General features: G+C 39.4%; 1 long non-coding RNA gene across 2 annotated transcripts; it reads right to left on the reverse strand.

Moving 5' to 3' along the window:
• Positions 1–2891: 2891 nt before the first annotated feature.
• On the reverse strand, positions 2892–27061 carry LOC131131312 (uncharacterized). Of its 2 annotated transcripts, none has more exons than XR_009130177.1 (3): positions 26598–27061; positions 17823–17929; positions 2892–3173 (listed from the first exon to the last, which is right to left on the reverse strand). It is a non-coding gene; the product is annotated as an uncharacterized LOC131131312 (long non-coding RNA). The 2 variants fall into 2 exon arrangements; XR_009130176.1 differs by having other exon boundaries at positions 17823–17962.
• Positions 27062–27876: the final 815 nt, after the last annotated feature.

Below are 27876 nucleotides of genomic sequence, written 5' to 3' on the forward strand. Positions count from 1 at the left end.
TCATACCTATGGACAATTTGGAGTGGCTAATTAACCTAGCATGTTTTTGGAATGTGGGAGGAAACCGGAGTACCCGGAGAAAACCCGGAGAACATGCAAACTCCACACAGAGATGCCCAAGGGTGGGATTGAACCCTGGTCTCCTAGCTGTGAGGTCTGCGCGCTAACCCCTAGACCACCGTGCCACTCACGATAAAATTGTATATGTTTATCTGTGTTTTTATCCTTATTCCGTCATTTTTTTGACACTCAACGACTTCCACGTTTCTTAACCGGTTCCCACCAGATGGAGGAGATGACGTTTAACTGGACACTTGAGGGTTTTTGTACTTTTCAGTCCATTACAGAGCTTAAAAGTGTTAATGTTGTTAAGTCGGTACACTGAAATATTGGCCCCTAGGGATCATCGTTATTAATTATATATATATACGTACGTATATTCAAAATTGAAGTATATTACAGCTGCTAATTTCCTTTGTGGTTTGGGTTCAAATCAGGCACGGTCGTAGTTAGTCCATAAAGCCGTAGTTTACCCATAGTTAATCCGGACGCTCAACTTTTCCAAATTATTTTCTCAAAACTGAAGCTGTCACCACAAATGGAATTTTTAAAAAATCAGAGATATTGGATCATTTTGAAGTGGTCTAATTTTTTTTTCCAGAACTTCCTTGTGTTTTTTTTTTTTTTTTTTTTTGATACAGTGGTCTAGGTCGGTTACCGCGGTGAATCGAACAATAAGCTAACCCAGGGATGGGCAAACTTTTTGACTCGTGGGCCGCGTTGAGTTAACAAAAATTGTCCGGGGCGCCGTAAAAGGTATTTAACACACACAATATTTTACGTTTATAATTCTATTCTAACATTCTGCATTGAATTAGTTGTGTAATTTATTTGTAAAAGTGTCATACTATCAGCTGTATGTTCTCGTGTCCCTTTTTTTCAGGAGCACTTTAAACATCAGACCACATCAAATTACGAAATTGAATTTTACTTTTTTTTGTGTTTTTTTTTTTTTTTTTTTTTAATCCAACTTGCAAGTCATGTTGCCAGCTTGTATGTTAAAAGTTGAAATACTTTTGAAAGCAACTGGCGGGCCGGATGCAAACACTTGGTGGGCCGCATGTGGCTCCCGGGCCGTAGTTTGCCCACCCCTGGGCTAACCCAATCGGCCAGCTAACATCAAAGTCCCCTCTTGATCGGTTGTTGCTCCTCAACAAGTGGTTCCTTTTGTAGCAGTGGCAGACCCTTATTCATCTTTATTATCCAAATATTAATAAAAAATAATACAATAACACAGCAGTAAGATGTCTATATAGTGGAACCTCGGTTAGCATCTGCCCCGGTTAGCATGTTTCTCGGTTAACATAATAAAAATTACGCCAAAGTTTTGCCTCGGTTTGTGTGCATTCTCGGGTTAGCATACAATATAGCATGATATTAATACACTGTCTGAGTCCAACTGTGTTCTTTATGCGTTTTTATCACAAATCATCCTTCCTTGCTAGCGTCCTATTAGCTCGCTAAAAATGTCAACAAAGATATACATTCATAAAGCAATTCAACATGCAATGACAGGGATAAATGAATATTTTAGGCTACTTTTGCTGTCTTTGAAGACCAAAGACACAAAATGCCCGCAAACTCAACCACCACCACTTTCTTGTTTTGACATGAGTTGTTTCTGGAATTCAACGGTACTTCTCGCCTCAGCGAAGAAAGTTGCAAGTGCCAGAATTTTGATAAAGAATTAAATTCCATAAATAACTAATGACAAACAGCAGTCTTCAATGGAGGTAAAAGTAAATTTATATGTTCATCTAGCCATTTTATTTGTCATTTATATATATTATATATTTTTTATGTCTGTAAATGCATACAAATGTGTTACAGTTTCTATTTTTTTTGCTCTAAAAAATACAGATGGACTCACGCAGTGTATTAATAACACGCCAAATTGTACGCTAACCGGAGAATGCATGCAAACAATAATCTATCCATCTATCTGAGCCACGAGTGTAAAAATTTGCCCTCACTTTTTTAGTTTATGTCAGGAGCAAATAAATTACTAAGCTTCATTTCACACAGAACTCATACGTTTGTGGTGTGTGTGTGTGTGTGTTTGTGTGTAAGTCTGTCTCTGTTTTCAATCTTGATTATATATTTATATATATATTTTTTTTTACTTTCTGACTGCATTTACGATATAGACATCAAATGTCTTTAACGGCCAGCATAGTAGTAAAAATAGACCAAATCTGCTTCATTGCTTTCCCTTCCGTCTACTAAAAACCTTCAATCATGTATTTTATTTTAAGTTTCCTTATTTCATTTTAATTTCAGAATATGCTCCGGGCCAATAAAAGACAAGTTGTGCGCTACAAAGGGCTCCCTGGCCGCACTTTGGGCACACCTGCTTTCCGCCTTAGTGTTCTTTTTTTAACATTTCCTGATGTTTTTTTTTTTTTTTTTTTTTTTGGTTCTCTTGTTTAATTGTATATCTAAGATATGCCACAGGCCCGTTAAAAAACAAGCTGCTGGCTACAAATGGCCCTCGGGCCACACTTTGGGCACCCGTGTAGTAGACGTATGTCATGTAGAGCACTTTTCAAACATCCACATGGACGGCATCTAAATGTTACAACAACATCAAATACATGTGATGTACACAAACTACACACCCTGAATGGCGGCCATTTATCACAATCACACACACACACACATACACACACACACACACACATACACACACACACACAGGTCACACACTTAACCTGCTTTCATTAACATCATCAAGATATTAGACATAAGCTTTTATATTTCAAATGATGGAAGAAAAACCATAATAATATCACCTTTGTGTATTTGCGACTCAATGGTCGTCCAATGTTGCCATCAATAATAATAATAATAATCATATTCTGTATGATATTAGAAGTGAATAGTATCGATGAAGTGATTATGAAATGTTTTTTACAGCGCATCAGAAATGTGTCAGCTCTTATTGTTTTACGAGCGTTTAGAGTTTCACGTACTGTAAATCTTCAAGACTTTTAGGTTTTTTTGTATCACGTCAACAAGAACATAAAGTGTCTTCACTGGAACTTTATGAATTGGAAACATTCATCATTCATCATCTTCTCTGCATCGCATCCAGAAGTCCTCACGGTTGTTCTCTGCAGATGATAAAAAGAAGTATACAAATCATAAATACATGGTATGTTTTATTTGATCTCAACTTAGATACTCACAAATCCGCCATATTAATTAATCATAAAAACAACAATAAAACGAAATTCCTGCACGTTTTACCATATCATCTTGTACAGCCGAACATATTTCATGCATTATTCATATTAGTCATATGTTGCTTAATGTATGTCCTGCATTTATTTATACATTATACCATATTTAAAGAAAACTCTACTTATTTGCTTATTTTTTTTTACATCTTGTAGGTGTAGATACCAAACCAAATAATTAGTGTTAAACAGGAAAAGCCAAAATACTAAATTATACAGTATATAATAACAATAAATTGTATTCATTTATTATTTATATATTTTCTTTTTATTTACTATTATTATCAACATATCTATTATTATTATTATTATTATCTATTATAATGTACTTGGTAACAGTTATTTTTTTCTTTTTACTTCATTACTGTATAAGCTGTATTCTGTCAGATACTTATTTCATCTTATGCGCGCAGGCCTCACAGCTAGGAGACCAGGGTTCAATTCCACCCTCGGCCATCTCTGTGTGGAGTTTGCATGTTCTCCCCGTGCATGCGTGGGTTTTCTCCGGGTACTCCGTTTTTTCCTCTCACATTCCAAAAACATGCTAGGTTAATTAGCCACTCCAAATTGTCCATAGGTATGAATGTGAGTGTGAATGGTTGTTTGTCTACATATATGTGCCCGGTGATTGACTGGCAACCAGATCCCGCCTTTCGCCCGAAGACATCTGGGATAGGCTCCAGCATACCCCCGCCACCCAAATGAGATGGATGGACTTTCCGGGTAATTGAGGCACCCATAAAAATGTTTATTCTTCACACACGGCTCGCTCTCATCTGCTCGCTATACATTGATGTTCTTCAATTTCGGGTCAACATTTGCAATAAAAGTGCCAAGTGTTAGATTAGAGTCAGCTCCAGATTTCTCCTTTCGTCTTTAATATGCCGCACATATTTTTTAAACACATCAAATGTGTAGTGACATGAATGATAATGACATGAAAGTCAGAGTGTAGAAGTTATACATAAATTTCACTTTGGGGTCTCGCCGCAAAACCTCAACATTTGAGGAAAAGAACATTATCAGTGGAACATTGACAGAAACATGTAAAAAAATGATGATATTTTTCCCCAAGTTTAAAGTAAAAGAAAGGGGTTTTATTATGAAATGATGTCATAATATTATCTTACACACATCATGTTGCCTCTGCTAAAGGACAAACGTATGTACGCTTTTTTAGCCGTCTTTATGTTGTGCCTTTTCTTTTTCCATGTGTGGTTGTATCAACAGTTTTATGTGTGTGTGTGTGTGTGCGTGTATGTAAGGGATATACTCTTGGCCTTGGGAAAAATCAGAGTGCGACAGACTGACGGAAAACAGACTGTGGCATAGAGCTTCCTCTCACTAATGAATTCCTGATCACTTTTACACACACACACACACACACATACTTGGACCAACACACACACACACCAGAAAAAGGCCTTTTTGGTATAAAAGGAGATACATTCACTGATTTTGAGCATCCGTTTTCCAAAAGTGCATGACAGAATGTTCAGTCTGAACAGAAAAACCATATAAATTGATATTTTTTTAAATTTGAAAAGAAATAATACATGCATTATTTTTGGTATGCAAAGTGCTGCAGAAACATTAAAAGACTGTATGACTGGCCTCATGCAAGGTTCAAGGAGGTAATAAGTCCAAGGGTGAGCAATCATCTCTTCCAGATGGTTTGATGTGAGCGTCTCATCATATGCTGCACAACTTCCAGCGGGAACCACGGTGCATTATCACTGGCAACCAACAGGGGGCAGTATAGACCCCTTCACAGGGGTAGTGGAATACCAAAGGGAAAAAAAGTCCGCATTTTTTTTATACCAGGAGAAAAAAAATTGCTTGTTTATTTTATTTTTAAAAAAATTAGTGCAAGTCAAGATATGTTACTCTACAAAAAATAGAGTCTGATACACTTCTAGCATCGATTTTGATTTTATAATATTCCAATTATGATTAATTTTAGAAATAATAAACCACTAAGGTTAATTATATGACGTTAAACGTTAAGGTTAATAAAATATAAATATAAAAATAATAAAATATATAATAATATATAATGAAATATAAATTTAAATAAGGTTAAATATATATATGTATTATATATATAAAATTAAGTAATTTATAAACAGCATTTTAAAGTTTACATTAATGAACATAATATTCCTGATTATCTAAATAGCAAGAAACACTATGATGATTTGATATGAAGATTTATTCATTTTTGAAACAATGATGTCAATAAATAGCAGGTGATTAATTACTTTTTAAGCATGTTATAAACATGCAATTTTAATAAATAAAGACTTCTTGAAAATTGTATTTTTTGTTAATTGAAGACCATAATTATAGTATCGATGCTAGATGTTTACATTTGTTTAATTTTCAGTTTTATTTGAATTATGTTTAAAAATTGAGGCCAATATTTTAATACCGTATATGTCAAAGCATCATATGAAATTTGATGTTTTTTTTTTTTTATTCCACTCTTTTTTTTCCAATCACAAGTTTTAAAAAGTGGGGCCATATTAGTTTGAGGTTTGTCTTAGACAGTGCTCAATACGGTGATTACTTCATTCGATTTATTTGGGCCCCTGGTCGTCTTGGGCCGCTAGCAACTGCCCGTTCAGGGATGGTTGGATCTGTGCTGGTTATGGGAACAAACAGTAGGTCGCTCGGTATTCCCGGTATTAAGATGTTCGTATTGTTGACAAAACGGTCCCGTGTGAAGTGCCGCTGATGGGGAATCAGGAACTCCAACCACTTCTCCCTGATGCTTGCCTCTTTAGGAAAACTAAACAAAATTAGCTTTCCCTCACACCCAAACAGACATTTCCTGGGAGCCTTTGCTCTGTGCTAACAGTGTGAAATCTTGAAACAAAAGAGCTAAGCGGAGCAGTGGGAGGGCAGGCCTTCGGCGCGTACGCAGGCATGCCCATATAAAGAAGTCCAGGTTGCGTTGACGTCAGTGCAATTAGGTGTTAAAAATAACACAGCATAGAGAGACATCCAAAACTGATGTCAGGGCTCGCTTCCACATACGCAGTACTCATTTTCAGATACTTTGGCATCATTTAACACGAGAATATATTATTGATAACAACGTTTATTGATCAGAATAGAGGAAAAGTGTAACAGGTCCTCTTTAATATGGCGACATTCAGTAAAACACAGACTTCAAGCAAGATGGAACGGTTAAGAAAAGTCCAAATAAAATGCATAGAGTTTCTGTTTGTCCAATCACGTTGTGGTGAACGACGGTTCCAATGAATGGTGCTTTCAACACACACACACACACACACACAAATGAAAATACAAGGATGTCTGTCCCGTGTAATGAAACATGTGAGGGAACTCTTCCATCATGACGTCAACGGCAAACAGCGAAGCCAATAACGCAACGTGCACATCGGTCCGTGCACCTGTGCACCAAATGCTTTTCTTTCCAGTCCAAGAGTGTTTTTTTTTTTAAATTATTATTCTGTACTTGGCTTGCATTGCAGAGTTTTTGTGTCTCCGCTGTCACAACACAAGTAACGCTGACAGTTTGATGTCGGAGACTCATTATCGAAGTCAATATTTTGTCAAAGACATGGAAAAAACAACCGCAGCATTTCTTTTCAATGTGACGTATTGCAGGTCTGTGTTAAGATAAGGTTATGTTGTTGGTTTGATAAAAGAACAACGTATAGACCTGGTCTATACGTTGGAAATGCACTTACAAAACGTACCAGGCATGGTATCATTGGTCTATTGGAGCACTGTACACTTTTAGTTGTTACTTCAGTTTATGTGAGATTCACCTCTACTGCCTAATATAATCTATATGGCAATGCTATTGCAACCAGAACTGTAGAAAACTACTCATGTATTGGTTTGGAAGTAATATAGTAAGTATTAAATATACATTTCAAGTTGCCTTTCAGAAGAAATGCACATTTTTCAGATTCTAGATTTTTTGGCCTCTCGTCCACATGCAAACGCAAGTTGGCTTCCGTGTTTATGTATGAATGAGTAAAACTGATTTTTTGAAGTTATTGACTTACAGCAGGGGTGCTCACACTTTTTCAGCATGCGAGCTACTTTTAAAATGACCGAGTCAAAATGATCTACCCACTACAAAAATGCAAAACATCTATTTATTTTCAAATGTATTGAGGATTATTTGTACGTACAATGTATGTTGATGTACCTTACATAACCAAATGAGCCAATATTGCAAAACACACATAATTAACTATTAACATTTTTTGTAATTACCTGAGTTTACTTTGATGACTTGCACTGAATTGAACCAGCCAGGGATGCATAGTCCGGACAGTAGCTGCTGATAGCCAGCCTCAAGCACACTTCCAAATGTTTATCAGTCATGGATAATATCCGTATCATAATATCCGTATAATATTCCATATCCGTATGGAAGTGATATGTTTTTTGCCTTTTTACTTGGTCCAGTTTTTGCCTTTTTACTTGGTCCAGCTCCTTCACTCATTTTAGTGACCATAAACTTTAGCGAGGGCTTAAAATCTGACGCAATTCGCCGACTAGCTTAGCACTTTGCATCGTTGTTTACGCATGAGCGGTGACCTAAAGGTCAAAATTCAGTTGTCATCTGACTGGTTGTCCTGTATGTCAATCAAGTAACGGGGATGGATGATAGGCTGACATCGTAAGTTCTGCTGCACTTAGAGACGTTGTTTGATTTGATTGGTCGCCCGAAGGGCAACATTCAGTTGTCATCTGAATGGCTGCCCTGTATGTCAATCAAGTGACGGCATTGATGCTGGGATGATATTTTTGTAATGTCACGCCGCGATCGACCAGCGATCGACCAGTACCACCTCCGCGATCGACCGGTAGCTCGCGATCGACTTAATGAGCACCCCTGACTTACAGGTATTTTATTTTATGGAGCAGTAGACATGTGTGTGTGCGCCTTACAACAAATGGTTAAAAACATTTATTTTGTTTCCAGAGCGCCGTGTCAGCGAGCACTGATTTGAAAGATAATGTACACACACATTGTACTATTATGTCACTATATCAACATATATAATATAATACGCCAGCAAATTCCTTTTTCAGGTGAATGTGTATTCATGTGAGTTTGTGTAGACTTAGCCTTAGCATACTTTGTACATTCAGGAAAAAGCACATAACTGACCACCGGAGTGATTTTATAACACACACACACACACACACACACACACACACACACGTACACGTTTAAGGGTCACGTTAGTAACTGTTGAGCTTTAATAGGGTACTTACCTGAACTGCTCACACAATAAATCTTGTGCTACAAAGGCTATTTAGTTTTCAGCTGGGGACACTAAACACAAATTAGGCATGGACATTTTTTATTAACACATTCAAGAATGTACAGTTTGCTCACTATTTTTTTTTTTTTTAACCATGAAAAATTCTAACGTATATGCTAGTTCATGTTTTTAACACATATCCTCGCATCACTTTAGATTCATTTTTTGTTGGACAAAAGACCACAGTTCTTCAGTGAAGTATTCATTAAAAGGATTTTAGGAAAATGTGTAGTAATCCCTCATTTATTGCGGTTCATTGATTGCAGATCTGACCCTGATAAGTGAATTCCTTCGTAGTAGGATTCCTTATTCATAAATTAAATATCTCTGTAGTTCCAAATGCTGTTTTTAACATACTTAGAGCCCTCTAGACATGAAATTAAAGTTACTTTTACACTCGTATGACCTAATATAGCAGACATAATAAGAGTAAATAAGCCATTTAAGTCATTTAATGTTTTTTCCACTTTTCTGACTTATAAAAGTAGTTACAATGTCGTATTCTCGTGTTAAACGAAGCCAAGTTTCAGATTATGAGCTTTGCGCATTTGGAAGTGAGGCCTGAAAGAAGTTTGGGATGGCTCCAAACTGCGTGGTAAAACTGCCACTTCGTGATGTCACTTCCTTATATGGTTCATAGTTAGAATTCACTTTGGGCGTGCGACCAATCACAGCGGAGTGGGCATGCCCGGAGGCCGATCGTGTGTGGAATAAATTAAAACAGACCAATTTGGCAGGAAATACAGCTGGAATAGGTGCAGATTCTGGAAAATCTAAAAAAAAAATTTGTGCGGGTTATTGTGTGTAGCTGCTCTACAGGAGATCACAACTCAACACAAAGGGTCGAAAGATGAGCATAATAGGTCCACTTTAAGACATAAGTATGTCTTCGTATTCGTATTTGTCTTCGTATGTGTCGCTATAAATGTGTTCCCTAAGTGAGCTGATTGGCAGGCGGACAGGAAGTGACAGTTTGTGTGTCTCAGCGAACATTACAGCAACATTACTGACAGCTAGTGACAAGTAGAAAATGCTACAAGTCATTCAAAGCGTCACTGAATGCGTTTTTTTCTAGTCCAGGTCTCTTTGCTATTTTTATTATTGAAAATGTGTCATTTAAAAAAAGTGGATATTTTTTTTTAGTAATAATAGGCCATACTCAACAACACAATTTATTAATAAATATTAATTTTAAATGAGTTAAAACCTGTATTGGACTGAAGCTGTGAAATTTGAACCACAAAGAGTCAAGGGATGACTGCAGCGCCAACCAAGTGGAACAAATAGAAGATATTTGTGACGGTTTTTTTTTTGTTTTTTTTTCAGAAATACAACTAATTCTTATACAGTTAGACTCCGACATCCATCAAACATTTTCTGCTCTTCTTTACAAAAGTCTTCCTATGAACACATACACACGCGCGCAAACACAAAGGCAGTAAAAAGGACACATCAATTCAATCTTGACCAAATTCAGTTAACCTTCTGTTTCTTGGGCCAGAGCCACAAGGCCGAGGGCCAATCAAGCTGCAACAAACACTCACACAGCACTACACACTACAATACACACTACTGGGCCCACTGGTACATGGTAACTGAATTAAGGATGGTCCAGACCCTCGTCTGGACATCATCATTGAGGCATCTGGTCAGCTCCTTTCTCTGGATGTTCCTCCGTTTGTCCTGTTTGTGTCTTTGCTCATAGCTACATTTTGTACCTTCTTCACCTCATGTTAGCGGACAGCATATTAAACACACATATAGAGTATATTTTTGGAATGAATGCAGGGCTCTACGTTAAAAACAAAAATGACTTGCCCATGGGGAATCCTTAAGGTGAGAACTACTTGCCCGAACTTGCCCCATGTAAAATGAAAATACTGTCATAATGATATCATATATCAATATATGCTGATAATTCATCAGATAATAGTACTGATGCATTGTATTTGGAGGAATGTCTGAAAATTTGTGGAGATGTATGTTAACATGGCAAGCCATGCTACCTTACACATGGTAGTCGTAGTAAGCAGTGATATTTATAAGTTGTGCACCACAATGAAACATTATTGAATAGACACATTTGTGTACTAGTAAAGTGTTTTTAATCCAGAAAAAAATGCTCAATGGTCAAACAATAATTTGTGAAGCAAAGGTGAGAAAAATACACAGAGAAATGAAACCGCTAGATTTTGTAGCTTGTGCAAAATCAGCACTTGGTATTGGATCTAATGGGTGGTGTTTCATTGTGACCACTTCAAATTGTCACAGCAATGTGATTCACTCACCTGTGACATCATTTGATTTGCTAACCGCTAATAAAATACTTGTTTAGGAGGCACTGCTTCATCACTTTTTGGTGTTTTCCTTCACAAGTTGTTGAAGAATTAGACCATGTTGGCAGGGACGCCATGATAGATGTTTTCCTAGTAAAACCATCGCTGATTGGTTGATCGCGAACAAGAACGGGTGTGGGTAAAACGCGGATTGTGGATTACGGACCGCGGTCTAAAAAAACGATTCTGATTGGTCCATTTCAAGATTTGCAAGGATTGGTTTGCAAATTACCACCGGAATTACGCAGTCCGTGTTTTACCAACACCCAACAAGAACCGCTTTAAAAAAAACTCTTGGCAGTACGGCATGCTAAAGTGCACTTGCCCGACGGGAATATTAATGATTGGATTTACTTGCCCCAATTTTGTTTTAACTTGCCCCGGGCCATCGGTACAACGTTATTGTCGAGCCCTGGAATGTTTTCAAAATCAGTGAACTAACAAGTGATAACTGATATACCGTAGCTAGCGTGTGTTGTGTATGGACGTTGCGACGTCAGAGGAGGTGGAACACATACACAAAAATGGACAGGCGACAACACACAATGATACAACCGGAGACAAAGTAACGACGAGCAAATGTGAGGTCTGATTTTTTTGAGATGACACTTTTGCGATGCAAACTTATTAGTCTTTCGAACGCATATTGTTTTGAGAGGCCAAACTCTTCACTTAAGTGGCTCCACCAACTAACCACAACTATGTTCCTCATCACCAAATTCTGACCAGAATTGGTCCACATTGGACTATGTGGGCGGGGGGTAAGTCACTGCATAGAACAGGTGTATTAAACATTATTTTGCGAAACAAATAAATGTTATTATAGGTCTTTGTAATACTTTCTATTTAGGAAGTTTATGAAATGTAACCATGGGGGATCAATCACAATACAATCAATTGGTATGTCAATTATCGACTTACTACTATATGAAAAGTGGACTTCAAAAACCAAATGAAGACTTTGAAGTGGCCTAGTCAAAGTCCTCACTGAATCCTATTGAGATGCTGTGGCATGACCTTACAAAGGTGCTTCATGCTAGAAATGTGGCTCCAATGTGGCTGAATGACAACAATCACAAACGCTTGATTGCAGTTGTTGCTGCTAAGAGTGGCCCAACCAGTTATTAGCTTTAGGGGGCAACTTTTAGGGGGAAATATTTAACACAGAGCCATATAGGTTTGGATTTTTTGAATATGAAATCAGGAAGGGGGCAAACACTTTTTCACACTACTGTAAGTATACAATTGTGATGCGTCTGGACTGTATTCTTACTTACTTACTTAACTTACTTAAGAACTTTATTTATCCGTTAGGAACTTCATTTGTGCCGAGCATCAGCGTGTGCACTTCATGTACCAAACAATACAGCATAAAACACATACAGTCAACAGATACAAACAAACAATCAATCAATCAATCAAGATTTTGGCTTCTATTGTGCTTTGTAGATATTTTAACACGTTCAAAATTACCTTCAAAAACAAATAAAACCCTGCACTACGACAAGAAAGAACTTCCTCACATATAATAAGAAAACCTTGCACAAAATCAGGAAGTAAAAGCCTTTCCCACAGAGATTACAAAGATAGCCAAGTCGGAATAACTTTCACCTATTGCTGTATTCCCACTTCTCACGTAGCAATTCCATGAAAGACTGAATTCCAAAGGATAGGTTTATATAGAAAACTAAACTCCATGACAGAAAGGGTGGAATAGGTAGACAAGGAGAACAAGTACCAAGGAGACTCGGCGACAGGGCGCCCTCACTACAGTGGGATAATCGTACACAGGTGGACCACATTAGAGTGGGTCAGATAATCACTGGCGCAGGAAACACACAAGTGCTGGAATGATCTAGAACAAGAAAAAAAAAGTGTCTTCCCTGGAAAGACTTTGTAATGATGAAAGTATCCTAGGACTAGCAGTCACCTGGTCTCAACCATCCACTAGTCCACACGTTGAAGGACATTAGGAATGTTCTTCTCTCCTACTTCCTCCAACCCCAACTTCTGAACGTATGTTGTGGTCATATTTTGTAGCTACAGCTTGCGAGTCAGGGAGGAGTTGGGAGTTCTTTCTTCAGCAAGAGCCGATCGCAATCTATAAGGGAACTCACAACTAGCTTAGAAAATCGCAGGAGGTCATTACTCAGTACAACAGTCAGACTCAGTCGTTTAGCCTTATATCTAAATTCATCACACAGCAACTTGACACTCCATAGGTAGCTAAGAAATATACAAGCATCAGGTTTAACATGAAAAACAGCAGCTATTTTTTAATTTCTTCCCATCAGCCCCCCCCCCCCCCCCCGGTTGGCCAATGAATGAGATGACTAAGTACTTTCAAAATTATTAACATATGACAGATGTGAAATCACATGAATATTTACATTTTTAAACAAAAAAAAACAAATACCATAATAGTCAATTAATCGGACAATGGATTAATCATGTATTCATCGATTAATTGCCGAAGCTCCATACGCTTGTTTGACCCCATCTGCTTTTTCCTCACGAGGGTCGCGGGGGTGCTGGAGCCTATCCCAGCTGTCTTCGGGCCAGAGGCGGGGTACACCCTGGACTGGTGGCCAGCCAATCCCAGGGCACATATAGACAAACAACCATTCACACTCACATTCATACCTATGGACAATTTGGAGTGGCCAATTAACCTAGCATGTTTTTGGAATGTGTTAGTGTTCTTACAAAGAACACTAAACTCATCACACACCAACTTAACACTCAAAAGGTATAATTATGAAACCAGCTCACCTGAATCATTCATTCATTCATTTTCTACCGCTTATTCTCATGAGGGTTGTGGGGGGTGCTGGAGCCTATCCCAGCTGTCTTCAGGCGAGAGGCGGGGTACACCCTGGACTGGTGGCCAGCCAATCACAGGGCACATATAGACAAACAACCATTCACACTCACATTCATACCTATGGACAATTTGGAGTGGCCAATTAACCTAGCATGTTTTTGGAATGTGTTAGTGTTCTTACAAAGAACACTAAACTCATCACACACCAACTTAACACTCAAAAGGTATAATTATGAAACCAGCTCACCTGAATCATTCATTCATTCATTTTCTACCGCTTATTCTCATGAGGGTTGTGGGGGGGGGGGGGGGGGGTTGGAGCCTATCCCAGCTGTCTTCGGGTGAGAGGCGGGGTACACCCTGGACTGGTGGCCAGCCAATCCCAGGGCACATATAGACAAACAACCATTCACACTCACATTCATACCTATGGACAATTTGGAGTGGCTAATTAACCTAGCATGTTTTTGGAATGTGGGAGGAAACCGGAGTACCCGGAAAAAAGCCACACAGAGATGGCAGAGGGTGGAATTGAACCCTGGTCTCCTAGCTGTGAGGTCTGTGTGCTAACCACTCGACCACCGTGCCGCCCTGTTCCTATGTTGTTATAAAAAAATGTTAATTATCTTTTAGTTAAAGAGAACCTGAAAAATATGCAATTAATGACAAGTTAACAATACAAAAAAAATACTTTAATAAATTAACCCAATTAATGACTTGTGTGTGTGTGTGTGTGTGTGTGTGTGTGTGTGTGTGTGTATGTGGGCACACAAGCATTTTAGCGTGTGAGCACAACAGATAAGAATTGCTATCTTAACTCTTTCCACGGTGAGGTCACTGAAACACACAAACCATGTGAAAGTGTGGGTCAATGTGTGTGTGTACGAGTCCACCGTGGAATAATTTAACACTGCCGGACCCACAGTCTGGTTCCCATGGCGTTAGTAGCGCTAGTGCGGTCCAGGAGATAGCACAGCGTAAGTGTGTGTGTGTGTGTGTGTGTGTGTGTGTGTGTGTGTGTGTGACAGAGAGGTGCCAGCGTTATCAGCAAAGCAGTAGACGGTTATGCTACACTAACAGGAATGTCTCTCGTCAGTCTTGACACATTCCAGCTGTCTTGCTTTTCTCTCTTTCTCACTCATACGCACTTGTTGTCTTTCACAGATGCACACAACGCCGCTCATTTTATGAATTGGTCAATATTGCTGACCGATTAAAGTAAATGTATGTTATTCATACATTTACACTCTTCCAAAGTAAAACACAACCCCTAGGTTGCTAGCTTCCGGAGGCAGACTGGGATAACACGAATGCACGTAGCATAGCCGACTGTGATGCAATCGCTCTTGGACAGTTACATTAGCGATGCTAGCGATGTGTTTGTGTGTGTTGGAGGCATTGGTCTGATAATTACCATACTGATACAGTAAACCTCGGATATATCGGACTCGGATATATCGGAAATTCGCTCACAACGGACAGATAAAAAAGAACCGATTTTTCTGTAATGCATTTCCGATAAAAATTCATTGCATATATCGGATTTTTTTATAACGGATTTCGCCTATTTCGGACAAAATCTCCAGTCCCGTTCCAATGCATTTCCATGAAATTTCCCTCGCATATATATCGGATGGCCGCATCGTGGCGCTCCGATTGGCCGAATCGTGACAGGCCGCTATACGACGTCATTTGCAGCGTTTGCGGCGTTGCCTGCGCGTCCAGGTACATTGGAAACATAGTCAAGGAAGTGCCTTTTTAGAACGGATAAAATCCCATTTACGCATATACCGGATATAAATCCGATATATGCGTAAAACGGACATTTTCCGGTATACGCATATAACGGATTTCGCTTATATCGGACAAAACCAGTGGGAACAATTGAATCCTATATTTTCATAATAGAAAGTAAACAAAAGAGTTGAAAATAATCCAGAAATGAAAATATCAATTAGTTAATGTGACTGCTCCTCTACATGTGATACAGAAATGATAATAAATTGTATCAAGCGGATTATAAGTTTGTGCTCATCCCGCCTCCTTTTTCCCAAAACGTAAACGTAAACACTAAAGCTGTTGGAATGTTGGAACACGAGAGCAACAGAGGATGGTTTACAAAAATAGTAATCATAAACACATATATCACATAACTGACTTGCATGGTACAATAACAACAATAACAACAATAACAATAATAATGCAAAGTGAGTTCAAATCCAAAGCAAGAGGAAAAGGCAATTTTGGCTAAATGTGTGCATGTGGGAATTTGGTGGGGGTGGTTGAAGTCAGCGGACGGGAATAAAAGGGCTAAAGGTTGGGAGGGGGCGCACTTACCTGTTTTAGATCCACGAGAATGATGGCATCCATCAAACCAAACACAGGAAAGTCATTTAGGTTAACAGCGTAATCACAGGCGCCAGCCGTGGCGTTGAGGGTGCGCGCCTGCGTCTTTTAGTGTGTGGCACACTTAGCAAACAAACACTTATTTGGATTAAGATGGTGGCAGCTGAAGTGCTTTTTCTTTTATGAAAGTTTTTTATGTGTGGGAAATATTTCAATATTGAACAAAACAAAACTTGTTCTCAATCAGAAATCACTCCACACTCTTTATTGCTCTCTGGTTCTACCATATCTTACTTATTGTGTGGAAATATGGGATAATAACTATAAAAGAGACGGATTATCAAAAAAATATTGAAAGACAATTCATATGTAGAACAGTCCCTTGTTTGATCTGACTGCAACATGTGAATTTCCACAAAGCAGGATTCAATATTAATAAATGGAATATTGTCATAGAGCACAGGAACCCTGTTTGAGTTTATTTAGAGCCTTGTATACATGAAATAGCACCCCTATAGTTGCCTTTATACTTGTATTACTTAATGTAGCAGACATGATAAGTAATAATAATACATTGGGAGAGTTCCTTGCTGTTGTAGTATCTCGGAAATCCATCCTAGTACTTCCCATGTGGTCCATTGTTAGCAAGCTCATATTAGTTTGTGAATGAAAATTCCCCAAAAGGTACATGATGGCTGACTTAATGGAGGCAATGTCTCATCAATGTAACATTACTGACGCCAAGTAGTGAGCAGAATATTTTTTGTACTAACAATAAACCATAGTCAACCATGAAACAGCAATCATTTATTAATGCATTCATTTATGAAAAACTTTATCAATAACTAATCAAATTGCGATGGATGACTGTATTCTGGTCAGTAGGCAACAAAAAAACATTATTGAGACATGGAATGACAGTCAGCCACGGCGTGTCCAGCATGATAAAGTGAAAAAAAATGACTCCTCCCATTCTGTGTGGAAGTGGTATTTTGACTTTTTACTTTTTACTGTCGTTCTTCCTCACTTTCTTGGAAACCCTTTCTTAATTTTAGAATAAATAAATATATATGATATTTATTCAACTAGTCCAGGGTCTACCCCGCATCTCGCCCAAAGTCAGCTGGGATAGGCTCCAGCCTAGATAGATGATATTTATTATTTATTAATGAATACCAGTATCTGATATCATTTATCCTTAAATTACCATTTATGGTCTTACTAAATAAGGTATATTTTTGTTTTTTTGTGTGTATTTTTCTCATTCCTTATTACTCAATGTTTCACTACTTTATTTACCCATTTATTGTTCTATTATGAATACTAAGCTTTCTCCAAACTCTATTAACTATTTTCCTCATCCTCTGCTATCAGAAATGTTCCATGTCAAACACTGGAAGTAATTGTTGAGATATGGAAAAGGGGTAGGATTAAATAAGATCTGTTTCTTCCTACTCCCTTTCACACATGTTGAAGTGTAAACATGTGATGAGCTTTAAGGATCTTTGTGACGCATGCTGTTCTTTCTTGGTAGCATGTTAGCATAGTTTTTGATAGTGTATCACTATGTTTTTCCGACTATTGGAATTGTTGAAATTCCATGTTGGTCAATAACCTTCAAGAGACAGGTTAAATCCAACTCCAAACACGTCCAAATAACATGGTGGGTGTTTGTGGAGGAGTAATTATAAGTACTTACCTCTAATACGTGCGTCGTTTCCGTGAGCGGTGCTATAAGGCGCCATTAAGATGTCGCTCTCAGCAACCTTGTTAGGGCGGGTCATGTGACCTGTTGTCATCCATTATCTAATGAGGGCCAAGATAACACACTTGTTTAGACTGCACAGAAAAAGAAGCAGAGAGAGAGGAATGAGTGTGTGTGTGTGTGTGTGTGTGTGTGTGTGTGTGTGTGTGTGGCTTTGATAATTTTCTTTGGCTCCAGTCTGACACCTTTAAATGGTTGTCATCAGAAACCACATGCTACACACACACACACACACACACACACACACACACACACACTGAAAGAGAGGTATTTAGGTGTAATAGGCCTCTCAGCAGTAATATGTCTCCAGCTAAACCCTCTTCACTTGAAACAACCTCAAAATCAGTGTAATGTTTGTATACTGACATGGGACCATCCAACTTCTATACTTAAGGTGTTTAGGCTTAAAAAAAATTAATCGTAAATGTGATGAAATAACTTTATTCCTCGCATTTCATCATTTTTTTGACCCTCAACTACTTCCACATTTCTCAATCTGAGTGTTTCCGCTACATGTAATTGATTGTGGCGGGACGCCATTACAAAATAAAAGCCACCACAACTTGAAAAACATTTTAAATTATGGATATATATTGTATATAGATACATTCATTCATTTTCTACCGCTTTTTCCTCACGAAGGTCGCGGGGGGTGCTGGAGCCTATCCCAGCTGACTTCGGGCGTAAGGCGGGGTACACCCTAGACTGGTCGCCAGCCAATCACAGGGCACATATAGACAAACAACCATTCACACTCACATTCATACCTATGGACAATTTGGAGTGGCTAATTAACCTAGCATGTTTTTGGAATGTGGGAGGAAACCGGAGTACCCGGAGAAAACCATGCACGGGGGAGAACATGCAAACTCCACACAGAGATGCCCGGTAGTGGGATTGAACCCTGATCTCCTAGCTGTGAGGTCTGTGCGCTAACCCCTAGACCACCGTGCCGCCCTTATATAGATACATAGTATATAATTTATATAATGTATGCACATACTGATGTAACACAATTGGTTTGAAAATGATTTGAAATATTCATTCATTTTCTACCGCTTTCCCTCACGAGGGTCACGGGGGGTGCTGGAGCCTATCCCGGCTGTCTTTGGTCACCAGCCAATCACAGGGCACATGAGAATGAGATGACTGAGGACATTCAAAAATATTCACAGACTGAAATCACATGAATATTTACATTTTTAAACGAATACCATAATAGTCAATTAATTGGACAATGGATTAATCATGTATTCATCGATTAATTGCCGAAGCTCCATACGCTTGTTTGACCCCGTCTGCTTTAGCCACTGACGGCCGCAGCTTTTTCCCTCAGGAGGGTCGCGGGGGTGCTGGAGCCTATCCCAGCTGTCTTTGGGCGAGAGGCGGGGTAAACCCTGGACTGGTGGCCAGCCAATCACAGGGCACATATAGACAAACAACCATTCACACTCACATTCATACCTATGGACAATTTGCTAACCTAGCATGTTTTTGGAATGTGGGAGGAAACCGGAGTACCCGGAGAAAACCCACGCATGCACGGGGAGAACATGCAAACTCCACACAGAGATTTGGGAATTGAACCCTGGTCTCCTAGCTGTGAGGTCTGCGTGCTAACAACTCGACCGCCGTGCTGCCGATTTGAAATATCAATACATCCGTTTTCTATGCCGCTTATCCTCATTCTGGAGCCTATCCCAGCTGTCTTTGTAGACTAACAATGAAATATAAACACACTTCCTGTTTTATTCAGGCTAACAGAAGATGTAGAAATATTTGCCTTTTAGAGCTCCACCCCCCGCAGGACAAGCCTCTCAACAGCGCCCTCTGTTGCTCAGTGAGAACACAAAACGTGCTTTCACTTTTGAGTCCCCGAATAACCAAAAACTCCCTAATGACCCCAGGAAAAGTCGCCAGATTTATCGTTAGTCGCTTTTGAGAAAATATGTCATCAGGGGGTCTTTGGGATGTTGCCAGATCTGTTCAGGACATTCAGACTAAAACTATTCTCATTTCCCTTTTCCTGAAATTCCAGATTCCACACACATAGGGTTACAAATATGTATTCTTACTACTTCCATATTTCTCAATATCATTCCAACACTGAAACATTTTCCACATAAACGTTCTCCTTTGTCCCAATGTATGGTGAGCTGCTGTCCAAAAGGTTTGTGGTTGCGTTTGTGTGTGTGTGCACAAAAGGTCGCACCGGCCATTTTGGGTCATTGTGTTAAAAGAGGCAGACAAAAAGTTCCTGATCTTTGACCCTGGCTTGTGCCTAGGTCACAAGGTGTAGAACCTTCCTGGTAAACACTCACACACGCACACTTCCCTTGTTAATGGCTATGTTGTTGGGTGTATTTCTAGGTTGTGTCTGTGGTATAAATAGATTCACCTTTGCCCTGAGGAAGGACAATCAAAAGAATCACTAACACGACCTCACCACATAAGGGACACAATATGGAAAATGTAACTCTATGAAGCTGCTTATGGGAAGAAATAAGCTGTTATTATTTAATTTTGCTGAGGAGCTCTATACTGTTCCACTTCTATGGTTCCAAATCGGATGCGGACTGTCTTTTGTACCACTTTGTGTCAAATTGCCTATGACTATGTCCACAATAACATATTCATATTCATCTCCAACCACACCAGTTCATTCATTCATTTTCAATACCGCCTATCCTATGCTGGAGCCTATCCCAGCTGTCTTTGGGCGAGAGGCGGGGTCCACCCTGGACTGGTGGCCAGCCAATCACAGGGCACATATAGACAAACAACAATTCACACTCACATTCATACCTATGGACAATTTGGAGTGGCTAATTAACCTAGCATGTTTTTGGAATGTGGGAGGAAACCGTAGTACCCGGGGAGAACATGCAAACTCCACACAGAGATGGCCGAGGGTGGGGTAAGACAAAATAAGAAGCCCAAAAGTTACCACTTCCACACAAAATAGGAGGAGAACTCATTCATTCATTCATTTTCTACCGCTTTTTCTCACGAGGGTCGCAGGGGTGCTGGAGTCTATCCCAGCTGTTTTCGAACGAGAGGCGGGGTACCCCCTGGACTGGTCGCCAGCCAATCACAGGGCACATATAGACAAACAACCATTCACACTCACATTCATACCTATGGACAATTTGGAGTGGCTAATTAACCTAGCATGTTTTTGGAATGTGGGAGGAAACCAGAGTACCCGGGGAGAACATGCAAACTCCACACAGAGATGGCCGAGGGTGGGGTCAGACAAAATAAGAAGCCCAAAAGTTACCACTTCCACACAAAATAGGAGGAGAACTCATTCATTCATTCATTCATTTTCTACCGCTTTTTCTCACGAGGGTCGCAGGGGTGCTGGAACCTATCCCAGCTGTCTTCAAACGAGAGGCGGGGTACACCCTGGACTGGTCTCCAGCCAATCCCAGGGCACATATAGACAAACAACCATTCACACTCACATTCATACCTATGGATAATTTGGAGTCGCTAATTAACCTAGCATGTTTTTGGAATGTGGGAGGAAACCGGAGTACCCGGGGAGAACATGCAAACTCCACACAGAGATGGCCGAGGGTGGGGTAAGACAAAATAAGAAGCCCAAATGTTACCACTTCCACACAAAATAGGAGGAGAACTCATTCATTCATTCATTTTCTACCGCTTTTCCTCACGAGGGTCGCAGGGGTGCTGGAGTCTATCCCAGCTGTCTTCGAACGAGAGGCGGGGTACACCCCGGACTGGTGGCCAGCCAATCACAGGGCACATATAGACAAACAACCATTCACACTCACATTCATACCTATGGACAATTTGGAGTGGCTAATTAACCTAGCATGTTTTTGGAATGTGGGAGGAAACCGGAGTTCCCTGGGGAGAACATGCAAACTCCACACAGAGATAGCCGAGGGTGGGGTAAGACAAAATAAGAAGCCCGAAAGTTACCACTTCCACACAAAATAGGAGGAGAACTCATTCATTCATTCATTTTCTACCGCTTTTCCTCACGAGGGTCACAGGGGTGCTGGAGTCTATCCCAGCTGTCTTCGAACGAGAGGTGGGGTACACCCCTGGACTGGTGGCCAGCCAATCACAGGGCACATATAGACAAACAACCATTCACACTCACATTCATACCTATGGACAATTTGGAGTGGCCAATTAACCTAGCATGTTTTTGGAATGTGGGAGGAAACCGGAGTAACGGAGGAGAACATGCAAACTCCACACAGAGATGGCCGAGGGTGGGGTAAGACAAAATAAGAAGCCCAAAAGTTACCACTTCCACACAAAATAGGAGGAGAACTCATTCATTCATTCATTTTCTACCGCTTTTCCTCACGAGGGTCGCAGGGGTGCTGGAGTCTATCCCAGCTGTTTTCGAACGAGAGGCGGGCTACACCCCGGACTGATGGCCAGCCAATCACAGGGCACATTTAGACAAACAACCATTCACACTCACATTCATACCTATGGACAATTTGGAGTCGCTAATTAACCTAGCATGTTTTTGGAATGTATTTAAAACATGCATACACATGCATGACTGCATTAATTCATGCGGCCGCTCCTCAACATGTGACAGGGAGCAGATGATATAATCCATAAATGTAACCATGTAGAGGCAGACACGACATGCTGTCATGTAAATCAGATAAATAAGATAAGAACATTTTGTTTGCTTGATAAAAGGATAACGCATAGACCTTTTCTAAATGACTTCTATATAATTGTCACTACAACATTAAATTCAGTATAAATACATGGAAAATAATAGTCTGTCAATGTTAATGTAAAACTTGTCAAGACAAGCAGTCAGCTGTACGCGATGTCCACGAGTACCACAAGAGGGGAGATGATGGATGAGGATGTCAGAAAAGATCATAAAGAGCAGATAAGCAGACTGAATTAGTGCTCGTCTGTAAACGGACTGACAGCTGATACGAAGATTACATCAGACTCAGCCTCGTTAGTGCAGACATCACCTGCCGCAGCCTGAGGCTAACGCTGGAATACACACATGCTGTGTACAGATGACTATCTCCAATTGCTTGCGTGGTAAGAGCAGATGCTAAGCTATGATGTCCACTTGCTTTTCAGCATTTATTTTCATGCAGTTTTTTGTATTTAATTTTGTGTTCACTTGTGACTAATATTTAAATTTGTTGGATGATCTGAAATAAGGAAAAGGCACTAGGGCGCTTTTTCACAACACTGTATATTGAAATTGGCGTATACATATATATTTATGTATTCATTCATTTTGTAGAAATGTTTTTAAAGGAAATTGCTTTTTCTGATTGTACATTTTACTCTATTTTTTACATTTTTGCAATGACAAATGAGCCTTGATCCATGAATGGCCGCTGGTATTTTCGTCAGGGTCGGACTCATGGCGTCAAGCAAAACAAAATCTTTTTGGCATGTTGGTTAAGTGTCAAGACCTGGGTTCGATTCTCCAATTGTCATAAAAACATGACAATTGTTATCCTCTTTGATTAATACACATTCAGTCACATTTGTGCCACAGCATCTCAATAGAATTCAGGTCAGGACTTTAGCCATTGCAAAGTCTTCATTTGGTTTTTCTTCAGCCATTCAGAGGTGGACTTGCTGGTGTGTTTTGGATCATTGTCCTGCTGCAGAACCCAAGTTGGTTTCAGCTTGAGCTCACCAACCGACCATTCTCTTTCAGGATTTTTTGGTAGACAGCAGAATTCATTTGTTTATTTATCACTGCTTCCAGGTCCTGAAACAGCAAAACAGCCCCAGACCATCACACTCCCACCACCATATTTTACTATTGGTATGATGTTCTTTTTTCTGAACTGCAGCGTTGCTTTTTCGTCAGATTTAACGGGACACACACTTTCCACAAAGTTCAACTTTTGTCTTGTCAGATCTCAGAGTATTTTTATTATTTTTATTATTTTATTTGCCCAGATTTTAGAGTCACCCTGTATACCAATAGCACACATATTCATATTTATATTCACACACTCTATCTCTCTCTCACAAACACACGCGACACACTTCAGCCCGTAAAGAAACACATTTAGATGAAAGCGGTGTTTTTTTTTTATCTTCTTCTCTCACTGGGAAACTCTGCAGCTACTATTGTACACACACACACACACACACACACACACACACACATGCACACACTGTGTAGTTGATGAGTTGTGTGGCAGATATATGGGCAGGAATTTGGCCATAAAAATGTTCAGAATAACCCTTAGCTTTTCAACTCTAGAAACTTTTGGTCGGGGGGGGCAACAAGCTTAAAAGCGCCAAATGGGCAACGAGGTAGGAGCTACAAAAGACACTTAGACCTGTTTTATATGTCAATATTAAGTATATGTATAATATATTATGTATAATATTTTTTCATCACCAGCTCATAACTGTGCTTGCATCATCATCCTATATAATCCGATTCTATTGGCGTTCATCTAAAATGTCCAATATTAGCACCCTCCAATAGCATCCGGCCGCGGATCCAGCATCACAGCCCATGTGATCACAACAACGTTTTAACAATAACAAGGAGTCAGGAGTCAGAAATGTTTAAGTCTGAAATAGACTGAGTGCAAAACTTGTCATGCACAAGTTCCCCGTGGTGGCCCCCAAATTGGCGATGAACCGTATCACGCATTTGACGCAGCATCACAAAAAAAACAGCATAAGGACTTTCACATGACCACAGCGCCCTCCCACGAGACGTCAAAAACAAAGCAGAACTTTAATTTTAAATTCATAATATCAATTTGGCTGGCATTCCATTTTTTCTAATGAACAATAATAAATGGACAAGTGTATATCACATTATGTAGGACTACAGTACTACTCTCAATAAATATGAGGCATCAGTAATACTGTCTACTCTATATTACTGTCGTTAATGTTATGCTTGCTATTAGCTATTAGCTAACTGTCATTAGCGAACTGTAGCTAGCTAATGTTAGCTACAGTAGAGGCAATGAGCACTAAACATTGCCTAAAATAATAAATTGACAAGTGTATATCACATTATGTAGGACTACAGTACTACTTTCAATAAATATGAAGCATCAGTAATACTGTCTACTCTATATTACTGTTGTTGATGTTATGCTTGCTATTAGCTAACTGTCATTAGCAAACTGTAGCTAGCTAATGTCAGCTACAGTAGAGGCAATGAGCACTAAACAGTGCCTAAAATAATAAATGGACAAGTGTATATCACATTATGTAGGACTACAGTACTACTCTCAATAAATATGAGGCATCAGTAATACTGTCTACTCTATATTACTGTTGTTGATGTTATGCTTGCTATTAGCTATTAGCTAACTGTCATTAGCGAACTGTAGCGAGCTAATGTTAGCTACAGTAGAGGCAATGAGCACTAAACAGTGCCTAAAATAATAAATGGACAAGTGTATATCACATTATGTAGGACTACATGTTGTACCACTCTCAATAAATATGAAGCATCAGTAAAACTTTCTACTCTATATTACTGTTGTTGATGTTATGCTTGCTATTAGCTAACTGTCATTAGCAAACGGTAGCTAGCTAATGTTAGCTACAGTAGAGGCAATGAGCACTAAACAGTGCCTAAAATAATAAATGGACAAGTGTATATCACATTATGTAAGACTACAGTACTACTCTCAATAAATATGAGACATCAGTAATACTGTCTACTCTATATTAATGTTGTTGATGTTATGCTTGCTATTAGCTAACTGTCATTAGCAAACGGTAGCTAGCTAACGTTAGCTACAGTAGAGGCAATGAGCACTAAACAGTGACTAAAATAATACATGGACAAGTGTATATCACATTATGTAAGACTACAGTACTACTCTCAATAAATATGAGACATCAGTAATACTGTCTACTCTATATTAATGTTGTTGATGTTATGCTTGCTATTAGCTAACTGTCATTAGCAAACTGTAGCTAGCTAATGTTAGCTACAGTAGAGGCAATGAGCACTAAACAGTGCCTAAAATAATAAATGGACAAGTGTATATCACATTATGTAGTACTACAGTACTACTCTCAATAAATATGAAGCATCAGTAATACTGTCTACTCTATATTACTGTTATTGATGTTATGCTTGCTATTAGCTATTAGCTAACTGTCATTAGCGAACTGTAGCTAGCTAATGTCAGCTACAGTAGAGGCAATGAGCACTAAACAGTGCCTAAAATAATAAATGGACAAGTGTATATCACATTATGTAGTACTACAGTACTACTCTCAATAAATATGAAGCATCAGTAATACTGTCTACTCTATATTACTGTTATTAATGTTATGCTTGCTCAGCTATTAGCTAACTGTCATTAGCTAACTGTAGCTAGCTAATGTTAGCTACAGTAGAGGCAATGAGCACTAAACAGTGCCTAAAATAATAAATGGACAAGTGTATATCACATTATGTAGGACTACAGTACTACTCTCAATAAATATGAAGCATCAGTAATACTGTCTACTCTATATTACTGTTGTTGATGTTATGCTTGATATTAGCTATTAGCTAACTGTCATTAGCAAACTGTAGCTAGCTAACGTTAGCTACAGTCAAGGCAATGAGCGCTAAATACTTATAAATATGACTACAAATCATTCAAATTACAAAGACAAAACCACAAATTTGCTAGTAATATGTAATAGGAGTATAAATACCAACAAAAACATAAAGATCACCTGAGAGTTCTTGAGCTGCAGTCTTTGCCGACCTCAAATCTCCATGGCGACCATTGAACTGTTCACCACTTTATTCCACAAAAACACCCCTAAATAATCATGTATTGAAAAAATATTTTGTATGTGTTGTTTCGACATATATTGGAACACTTTTAGTACCCAGCCATATCAAAATTCAATAATTGTGTTTTTGATGCACCCCAACATACAGGTATGTCATCTGTAGGCCAAATCAACTGGTCCAAAGGAAGCAATTTGGCGGCCAATATTGCTTGTTGATAAGATTTGTTTCCTCTGTCATCTCAGCAGTGACCTGTGCAAAGCGTCCATAGGTCACAATGTTTTATGTGCGTCCGTGTGTGTGTGTGTGTGTGTGTGCGAGTGTGTGTGTCAAGCTGCTAGGTTGATTATCCAGACAGGATATAAAAGCTGGGTGGCCTTCTATTGGCCCGCTGTCTCCTCTACTCAGGATCATGGGCCTCACTCACCTGATCCTCATAAAAACCACTTTATTAGCCACTCTGAAGAGCTAGGTGTGTGTGTGTGTGTGTGTGTGTGTGTTGTAGGGTGAAGTTAGCTTTGTAATTGTTTTAGTATTATTATGACATTTGACTCTCCTGGATGTTGTCAAATACATGTATTCAGTCTCAATTACATTTTTCTAACAATGAGGTACATGTATCAACACTTCTGTCCGTGCGTAGAGAGGAAGTTGGTTTTTCTTTTTCTTTTTTTAACAGCAGAACCAGCTGGACAGCAGCAGGCCATTCATTCATTTTCTACCGCTTATCCTCACAAGGGTAGCGGGGGGTGCTGGAGCCTATCCCAGCTGTCTTGGGGCGATGGGTGGAGATGGCCGAGGGTGGGATAAGACAAAATAAGAAGCCAAAAAGTTACCACTTCCACACAAAATAGGAGGAGAACTCATTCATTCATTCGTTTTCTACCGCTTTTCCTCACGAGGGTCGCAGTTGGTGCTGGAGCCTATCCCAGCTGTCTTGGGGCGATGGGTGGAGATGGCCGATGGTGGGGTAAAACAAAATAAGAAGCCAAAAAGTTACCACTTCCACACAAAATAGGAGGAGAACTCATTCATTCATTCGTTTTCTACCGCTTTTACTCACAAGGGTCGCAGGGGTGCTGGAGCCTATCCCAGCTGTCTTGGGGCGATGGGTGGAGATGGCCGAGGGTGGGGTAAGACAAAATAAGATGCCAAAAAGTTACCACTTCCACACAAAATAGGAGGAGAACTCATTCATTCATTCGTTTTCTTCCGCTT

Source organism: Doryrhamphus excisus, chromosome 1, assembly GCF_030265055.1.
Source record: "Doryrhamphus excisus isolate RoL2022-K1 chromosome 1, RoL_Dexc_1.0, whole genome shotgun sequence".
Lineage (NCBI taxonomy): Eukaryota > Metazoa > Chordata > Actinopteri > Syngnathiformes > Syngnathidae > Doryrhamphus > Doryrhamphus excisus.